Here is a 9279-nt window from a genome sequence, read left to right as displayed (position 1 = left end):
GAAAATCTATTTAGGAGACCTGAGAGATGTTTGTTTATAGACCAAAGTGAACACAAGAAACAGGCTGAAAGGACAAGACATGCAGCTCAACTTCTTTTCAACATTCTACAGCTGGTTTGCCACCCTGGATAAGAAAGCAAAAGGGACAGTAGTTATTAAATCAGGCTCAGGCTTGCAGTCCCAGATGTAGTAATAAATCCATGCAGTTGCCTTAGGTGCAAATGCAAAAATAATTTCCATTGGCTTCTCTTTCTACAGAGTTTCACAAATGTCATCTTATGAACTGTCTATCAAAAGACTACTATTTCCTAACACTTCTGTCTTAATTAAATTTTTTTTGCCTTGACAGCAAAATTGCTCTTGGCTCAGGTCACAGCACTTCCACCATCTCATTTAGGCATTTCCAGTTATCCTTCACACAGGGGTGATTTCTTGGAAAACAGGCTGATGGCATGGTGAGTCTGGACCTCTTCATGATATAAGGATAACCTTTTAACTGAGAACTTAAAAGTCTTGAATCCACACTTTGGCTAATAATTGGACTAAACCAAGACAGAGGTTTTCAAGCAGCTAAATTCCTGTTGGCTTGAGAGTTCCTTCCTACCAGGAAGGATATATATACTATATATTCTACACCAACTTTAAAATTCTTCATTATGACCACACTGCCAAGGCAGACATTTCAAATAGAGATGCTTTATAATCATAGTGCTGATTGATTTCCAGGATGCACAGATCATAAAACATCATCTCACTTTCCTGGGCTTTCTATCTTTACTCTCCATTCAGCTCCACAAGGAACTTGCACTCCTGTGTATCCAGAACTGATTTCCCATTATTGTTGCTGTGCAGGAACATTTCATGAGTATTTCTTCCTCACATGCTGCCAATGAGATGGAAAACACGAATCTGGAGAGATGCACACCTGGTTAAAAAAGGCTGCAATCTTCTTCTCCAGCACCAACTATTAAAGACTGTCAGAAAAGTCCATCCTTGTATGATGAACTAACATGATTCCTCTTTCTTACCAGCAGGAGCAGGGAATGCCCAAGGCCCTTGTCTCCAAGCCCATCAGATCCAAAGGAGCAACATCACCCAGAGCACATGAACCCTAGGAAAACAAAGAAAGAAAACACTTAACAAGAGTCTGTCTCACACAGTTGTGTTTCCTGAGGCAAACATCTTGGCTCACATTATCTCTAGTGGGGCACAGTGCAGGGAAGTGTCCTCAGGGCTTTGTTCTTTTGTGGACAGTCCTCCAAGTAGCAAGCTGTTTTCACTCTCCAGATCAGCCCTCCTCCCTGGAACAAGACAATTTGTCCTATTCAAAACTGTTTTCTTAGCTGCGTAAGACAGAACGCAAACAAAAATAAATCTAAACATTTCTAGCAGAAGACACCCAACAGAGAAGTCTAATGCTGTAGCAAAGTACAGCCAAACTTTCCCCAAATGAGAATTCTTCTCAAGCACTTCAAATTAAAAAAAAAAAAACAAAACTATATAGAGAAACATTCCAGTTTATGGAATTTGGTTTGTGGCACTGCATCAGTGCTGAGGTCTGGGGTTTTGTCTGCCTTTGACCTGGAGCTGGGCAGTGCCAATGCTCAACAGCTCTTGCTCCTGCAGGCAAAATCCCTCCATCATCCAGGATTTCACTTTACTTCAGACCTTGGCTGAGGGCTATAAGGGACACTGCATAGTGACTTAGAAATAGAACAAGTCTGAGAGACTCAGGCTGGTCTGTGGGAGCTTTTTCTCATCCCTGGGGCTGTTGCTCTGCAGGGCTGCTATGGCAGGGTGGTGATCAAAGCCAGCATTCCCATCAGCAACAGGCCAATGGCACCATCATCCAGAACCTGGTGGTGCTTTGGAGCTGCAGATTAATCCCTAAGATTCCCTATAAATATTCTGCAAGAAGACACATTTCCTGAATGGGGGAAAATGCCAAATTGGCCATGCCCATCACCAGCTTTCCTCAAAGAGAGGTCATTTCTCACTAATAGCAGCTATTTTATCCTGCTGCAGAGACAGCTCTCTCCTGGTGGAACTCCAGGAAGAAGAAGCAGCTCTCTGCTGCTTTTGCTGCTGTCAGATGGTGGGCCCCATGGATGGGGGTTCCAGATCTACCCTGCTTTAACCATCTGGAATGGAATCCTTTGAGAGCTGACTGATGTAATAAAATTCCTCTTTGCATATTGCTTCATATATTACATTAGTTTCCCCCTTAATCTCGCTGCAGTGCTGATGATTTATCACCTCAGCCCTCCAGATCCTCTCAGACTCAACCTCAGTGACTGGGTTTGCTCCTTCTCTTCCCACCTTCCAGGAATTAAAAAGAAAATTTAGCCATTAAAAACCAGCAACCCTTTACACCTGCATTAGTCACTCACTGTGATTGCTGCTCATGGTCTAATCCACAGTTAAACCTCAGTGTTTTATGCCAAATCACCCACTCAGGCACCTGACTCACACACAGCCCAGCCTCTGCCTTGAGCATACCTCAGGGTGGGAGGAGTCTCTCCTTTTGGCCTTTCTGCTCAGCTGTTACCCATTTAATAAAATATAAGCCAAATATACAATTCTGCTGGAAGGAACATGTTTTCTTGTTAGGTCTTTTTGGCTCTTATCCAGCAATTTTCAGGCAATGGAGATTTATGTTTTACTACACAAAGTTTCAGAACAATTCCTTACCATTTTCCAAGCATCTGATGGAAGGAAGGGGAACAAGAAGGGTTTTCTCTGACCTCTGCCTCACCCCCCATGAGGCAGCACAGGTCCTGCTCTGTCCTGGGCAACAGAGAGCAATGACTTGTAAAAAACATCACATATCTTTTTATACCATATGGCACCACATCATCCCAGGCATCTGCCATCCCAGAGCCAGAGGGATGGCACCAGAAACTAATCAAACACCTAACTCATGTTTTTGAAAGTAACACACAGGCCACCCCCCATTTTCACTTGCATTTAGTGAGAATCAGATTCTAGGAACAAGCATGTCAACAAAACCAGGGCAACATACTCACTGGGAAGGTTAAGCCAACAACAAGGGCATGTTTATTCAATTTTAATGGAAGTACAGTAATGGAAGCATCTGCTGGGAAGGATCTCTGGGTGCCTCTGTCTCCCATAAGAAGCAGGATGGTTGCCAACAGTGGCTCAGATCATCCCTTGCTTTGTCTAGCCAAGTCTTAAACCCTCTGCAGAGTCCCTGACCTCTCCTGGTACCCTGTTCCAGTGCTGCTCCACTGCCCTGTGGAGAAGCCTCTCCCAAAGGTCAGAGCATCCCAAATCTGCTTGTGGCTTTCTCCACAGCCATGTCAGCTCCCACTGAGGGGGCTCCAGGACAGGAGCTGGCCTCACACATCAGCTCACAGCAGCCTTGGGTGATGGTCTGGCCACCCCTCCCTCTCCAGCAGCTCCCAGACATTCACTTCTCTTTGCATTTCCCTGAAGTCTCTGGACTCAACACTGCTGCAAGTTGTGATTGTTTAAGCACAGAGAGCTACAGGAAATAAAAGGCACCAAGTGGATGCTCCCCTCTAATCTGGAGGCTCCAGCATGCCTCTGATGTCCCCTGAGCCCCACACTGAAATGACCTCTGGCCTTGGAAACTCTATTTTTGGTCCTTTTCCCCCCTCCCTCTCCTTTTTCTATCTGGACTTTGGAGCTCCCTATGATCTTGTCCATGTGATTGCATCATTCTTGCAGGTAAGGTCAGCATGAATAGAAGGAAGGACAAACAGCACTTCACACAGCATGCCAGCAGCTGGGAGAACCTGCAGCCAGCAGAGGTTACAGACCCAGTCAGCTCCAATAAAGACCTGCCTCAGTGGAAGGGCAGCCACTACAATTGGGATTATTCATGCTGAAGCAGAGGTCACTGCATCTGCTGCTCCAGAGGCAAATCTGAGCCCTGCAGGGTGTCTCAGGAGTTTCCTTTGTGCACAGCACTGAGCCAGGGCTGCCCAGCAAGGCCCTACTGCACAAAGGAAGAAATAAAACGTTTTCTTTCCCTTGTCACTGTAGCTCAGCACAGATGCAGAATGTGCACAGAGAGAAGAAGGGAGGATTTTCCCTTGCAGGACTCAGCTGTAGCCCTCTGGGGCACTTGGATCTGGGGTCTTGTGGGGCAAGGAGACCTGAGGAAGGTTCCTCTTTGCCTGAGCAGTGCTGGCTGCCTGTGGAACACCCTCTCTGTGGCATCAGTGCTTTGTGAGAGATGCCTCCTGCAAGTGAGAACATTGCAAAAGTCAGGACATCTGTACAAATTCCAGATTGATGCAGCTGCTGAAATGTAATTATGAGAAGTATTAGCAATTGAATTGAGAAGGCATTACAAAACATCTAAGGAGAAAGAAAATAAAGTAGCATGCTGTGATTGATGTAAGCATGTAACAGCCTCCACATGTCACTGGGAGCAGCACAGTCTGCACCAGCTGAGGCACTCCTTCCAGAAATGGAAAAACACTTCCAAGGGAGCAGTACACAGCTGGGGCCAAGCCCTTGTTCCCTGTCACAGTGCTGGTGATCCATGAGGGCCTCTATTGCCACACAAAGATGGGTTTTCAGGAGCAGAAGACCTCTGGACACAGTTTGGGCTTCTGCACTTGCCAAAGCTTGGGACTGAAATAATCAGCAGGGATGAGTTAACTAGATGTCAGGAATACTCCTCAGCCCTGGACAGAACTGGACCTCTGGGCCACCAAGAGTGTTTTGCTTTCACTCAGCAGATGCTGAGCATCCCCAGACTTCACCACCACTCCCAGGAGCTGCCAGCCCCTGCCAGGCACTGTGCACCTGGCCCTTTGGTGCTGAGCTCTGGAGAGATTCAAGGACAAACAAAGAAGGAGGTGATGGTCACTGTTGCTCCCTGGACTCACCAACATGGCCAAGGTTGTCAAACAATCACCCTCTCCTTTCCCAGTGTCTCTTTGGCTGCCCCCAACAGGCACCCTAATACCAGTTTGGTCAACCAAGCTGGGGGAAAGTTATTATTCCAGATGAAACAGCTCAGATCCAAGCCCCAGGTCAATGGGTCATGCATTATGCAATTGTACTCACATGCAAAACACATCTGGCCTCTTGCTGTGCTCTCATAAAGCACACCCAGAAAGATGATGCAACATATCCTGCATATGAGTGGAGACAAGACAGTAGGAGCAGTATTAAGAGATCATCCCACATGCATCCAACTGCTTCTACTTAACAGGTGGCTCCTCAGCAGCAGGTACAGAACACACCAAATCACTAAATTCTGGCAATCCCTGTAATTCTCCCATCCCTCCTCAGCCATCCTCTGCTCTTTTAGGTGAAGGAAAAGATTTTTTGTTTCCCCCCCCCCTTTCCTCCTCTACTCTCCTTTTGTTTTACCCTGAGAAATGTAATTTAAAAAGGCACCAGCAGAATGCTACAGAAATGTAGGTGATGGAGAAGCAAGCCAGAGACCCTGGCAGAGGCAGAGAGGCAGAGACCCTGCTGCTGGCACTGAGCCCTGCAGCTGCACAGGGCTGGCACAGGATCCTGGGACAATCCTGGGGCTGCTGCTCGTGCCCAGCCCATGGCATCACTGCAGCCTTGCATCCTCTCAGCAGGAAAAGCTGAAAAACAGGACAAACCACAGGAAACATGGCCCTTTCTGGGACAGACAGGACTTGTTGTACAGCACACATCATTGGAACACAGAGGAGGGGTGTAGATTTGGCACTTGAGTGCAAACACTGTGTCCCTGCTGTGCCACATCACTGGCTGCCTCAGCCTGAAATATTTTGGTTATTCATCTAAAAGCACGTGTTCTGAAATATGTAATTGCCAGTGTTTTCTGGAAGCTCTTCAACTGCAGAATGCCTTGGTCCTTCCTCCCAGACAGATTCCACCTGCAGCAAAGACAGCCTTGTCACTAAAAGCCTCATTTTCACCTGCCACCAACTGCTTGTCTCTGCAAAGCAAAAAGCCAGGGCCATTTTTCTTCCTGCTCTGCTGTGGCTTCTTCAGAGCAAGAAGTTGTTGAGCATGAAGGCAGCATAGACCTTGGCCAAGCTCTGTGCATGCCACAGAAGTGCTTATGGAAAATGTGAACATGCTCTTTCCTTATTCTGCTTTGGGGTGAGCTGTCTTACAAAGGACTGAAGGCAAGAACAAATACAATGCCATCCCCCCACCCAGGTGCTGGTGTCTTCTGAAAAGCTCAGATACCTTTCTTTTGGTAGATAGCAGGGGGGACAGGTAAAGCTGCTTTTGAGGGAGACACTCCCTCTCAAATGTCTCACTCCAACTGGCAAAGGCAGGGGAGACAAGTTAGGAGCAGCAGCTCTGGAAAGGGAATCTACAGGGGCAACCACAGGAAGACAGGGGAATTGGAGATTAAAACATCAGATTGAAAAGGAACAATAAATCCCTGTTGGGAAATATAACTGGGGGGTAGAGCAGGAACAGAATGCAGCTCAGTAATGAGGCAGATGGCATTTTCCTTGGGATCTGCAAATCCATTTGGGCTTTCTAACAGACAAAGATGCCACACTATCCAGAAATCAGCTTGATACATGACCTGCCTTCCCTCTGCTTTCAGAGGCAATAGCTGCTGGAAGGAGCAGCCCTCCTGGTCCAGCAGCACAGGCTGAGCCAGTCTGCTCTCCCAGCAGAGTTCCTGCAGCATCCCTGCTCTGCTTGGGCCACAAAGACAAGGTGACAGCTGGCTCAGTGCACAGGCAGGGCCCCAGAGGGCTCTCTGGAACCATTAAGGACATCCAAAGCACTGCCAGGTCCTTGGAGCACTAAGGCTGTGGCTCTGGCTCTCATGTGGTTTGCATCTGTAAGGGCTGCAGGCAGCAATGCAGAGCTTTCCAGGACATGACACCCTTGGAGCAGGGATGTTCCTACAGCCACCAGCACTCTGTTCTGGCAGTGCAGAGGCATTCTGGCTAAACACTCCCAGGGAAGGAGAGGGAGGAAAACCAGCAAGCTGCAGATGCTCACATCTAGCCCCCACCTCTCAGTTCCCTGTATTCCATTAGGCAAATAATACTCAGGGTCAATAGCATCAGCCTCTTTCCTGGAAATGAAATAGCTACAGCCAACTCTCAGGCTGCAGGCTGGGGACCCAGGGGTGCAGCACAGATCCCTGCTCTGCAGACAGCTTCTTTTGGTGTCTTTAGCTCAGCATTGCTTCCATGCCTCCTTTGCTGTGCTTTGGGTAACACACCTGTATGACAGATGGGGCAAGAGCTTCCACTCACATATTTGGTTTCCTCCTGGAAGCCCTGGCAGAGTGCACAGGAATAAACTGGTATCAAGTGGTGCCCCAGCCCTTAGAAAAAAACCCTCCCCATCAGCTGATGTGGGCTCTCTTTGAGCAGCAGCCTGCTCTCAGCATGGGTAGGGGGACAGATCTTACCCAACACCATTTTACAGTGCTCCTTCTGATGCCCCAGTCGAGCCTGTGCCACACACAACTGCAGACTGGCTTGTGCTACCTTGTGCTTGGAGATGCACAAATGCACTCACCTCCTTCTTGGCTGCACATCCATTATATGATATCACCAGTTCTTCATGGACCATCAGATTTAGCTCTTGCATTTTTCCTCTCATGGAGGAGTTTTCATCATGCTTTGGGCTCAAGCTCTCTGGCTCTTCACAGCCCTCCTCTGTCCCTTTATCCCAGGCTGTTTGCTTACAGAGGGTGCTGTGTTTCTGGCTGCAGCTGGCATTGCACACATTGTTAAAAAACCCCATCTGTAAGCCTGCAAGGTCAGGGCATTTTCTGAAAAAGGACCAACAAATAGGCAGGCATGGTTTAAAATGCATCTTGGACCTTCAGTCACTAAGGTGCTCTGCATTATCAGCCTTGCTTGCAAAGGACTGAGTACCAACTTCTGTGCTTTGTGCTTTTTTATGTTCCTGCCTTGTATAAAATGATGCTTCAAAGCACCTCTCTGTCCCAACTTAAAAAAACCAACCAACCAACCAAACTAAAAAAATTGGGCTCCAGTCATAGAAACACCAGGCAAATCCCCATGAGCTGATTTTTTTCAGGGTGGTTCCTTACTGCTAACACTACTGATAGAAAGTCAATATTTAACAGAATACACTTCTGTTTCTGGAAATAAACCTGAAAGCCACACTGGACATGCTCTCACATCCCCAACATGACAAACTTACCACATGGCCCCAAGGACAGCCACAGCTGGATCTCAGAAAGCTGCCTGGGGTTATCTGCAGGCACTGCAAAACCTGAGGGACAAGTGGCCATTTTAAGCCCAAGTTACTTTGAAATAAAAATAGAATTGTTTACCTTTTTTTTTCCCCACTGAAGGAAAGCAGTATCCAAACATTCTCCTTTCACACACAACATAGGTGCAAGGAATTTGCATTTTCCTGCAGAACTCTGTGGAAATGACATCCCATGCACATCTCCTGAGTTCATGTGAACTGGATGTAAATGGAGGACCAGCTGAGAGATGCAATAAAAAGATTTGCTTTATTCTATTGCAGGAATACCCCTTTGAGTGTGACCCTGCCATTTTAGCCATGATTTCTCTGGGTGTATCATGCCTTACATCTCCCACTGCACATCCCTGAGAGCAGAGGAAGTGCTGCTGACTGGGGGGAGTGCAGCCCTTTGTTTTTACCGGATATTTCCAGCAATCACATCTGGGACCACCTCAAGGGGCTGCTGGCAAAAATCCAGAGGCTCCATAGAAGAAGCAGCAGATTGTGGATTTTGATGCCTTGGGCAGGATGTCTGTCTCCACAATGGCTGGGGAAGGAAGCAATATAAAGGGAGATGCTCTGATAAGAGCATGGCTATGATAAAAAAGACTCTGTTCAGTGCTAATTCCTTTCACAAGAAGAAAGGTACCCACAGTCACTGGGTTACAGACATTAGTCTCTTGCCTCAGTGAAAAGGGAACTGGTTAGTCCTGAGGCAATGCTGAATACTAGATTTTAAAATAAGTACAAAAATGTGACAGGAAATGGGTTCCTCTCATTCAGCCTGCAGTTATGCAGAAAGTTGTTAAAATAATTTCTTCATCAATTTCAATGCTGGTGGCTCTGTCTTTCTTTGTCACGGACACAGAAAAATTAGCAGCTGCAAGGTGCAGCTCTGTGCTTGGTGAAATGAAGCAGCATTTCCACAATAAAAAATACCAGGCTTTAACTTACAAATTTGTTCTGCTGCCCCTGGATAACTGGAAACATTCACATTAGTGAACAGACTGGCATTACTGACTTGCCTATAAAGAGCTTTACTAATACTTTAAAAAGCTCTGTACAATGGGA

At 46.9% G+C, this 9279-nt stretch overlaps 1 long non-coding RNA gene across 1 annotated transcript; it reads right to left on the bottom strand.

Moving 5' to 3' along the window:
• Positions 1-1204: 1204 nt before the first annotated feature.
• LOC306801324 lies at positions 1205-7578 on the bottom strand. The gene is made up of 3 exons (XR_013774059.1): positions 7504-7578; positions 5065-5132; positions 1205-1301 (listed from the first exon to the last, which is right to left on the bottom strand). It is a non-coding gene; the product is annotated as an uncharacterized lncRNA (long non-coding RNA).
• Between the last annotated feature and the right edge of the window lie 1701 nt (positions 7579-9279).

This window comes from Erithacus rubecula, assembly GCF_903797595.1.
Source record: "Erithacus rubecula genome assembly, chromosome: 4".
NCBI lineage: Eukaryota > Metazoa > Chordata > Aves > Passeriformes > Muscicapidae > Erithacus > Erithacus rubecula.
The sequence above is the reverse complement of the archived record's forward strand: the minus strand, read 5'-3'. Positions and strand labels throughout refer to the sequence as shown.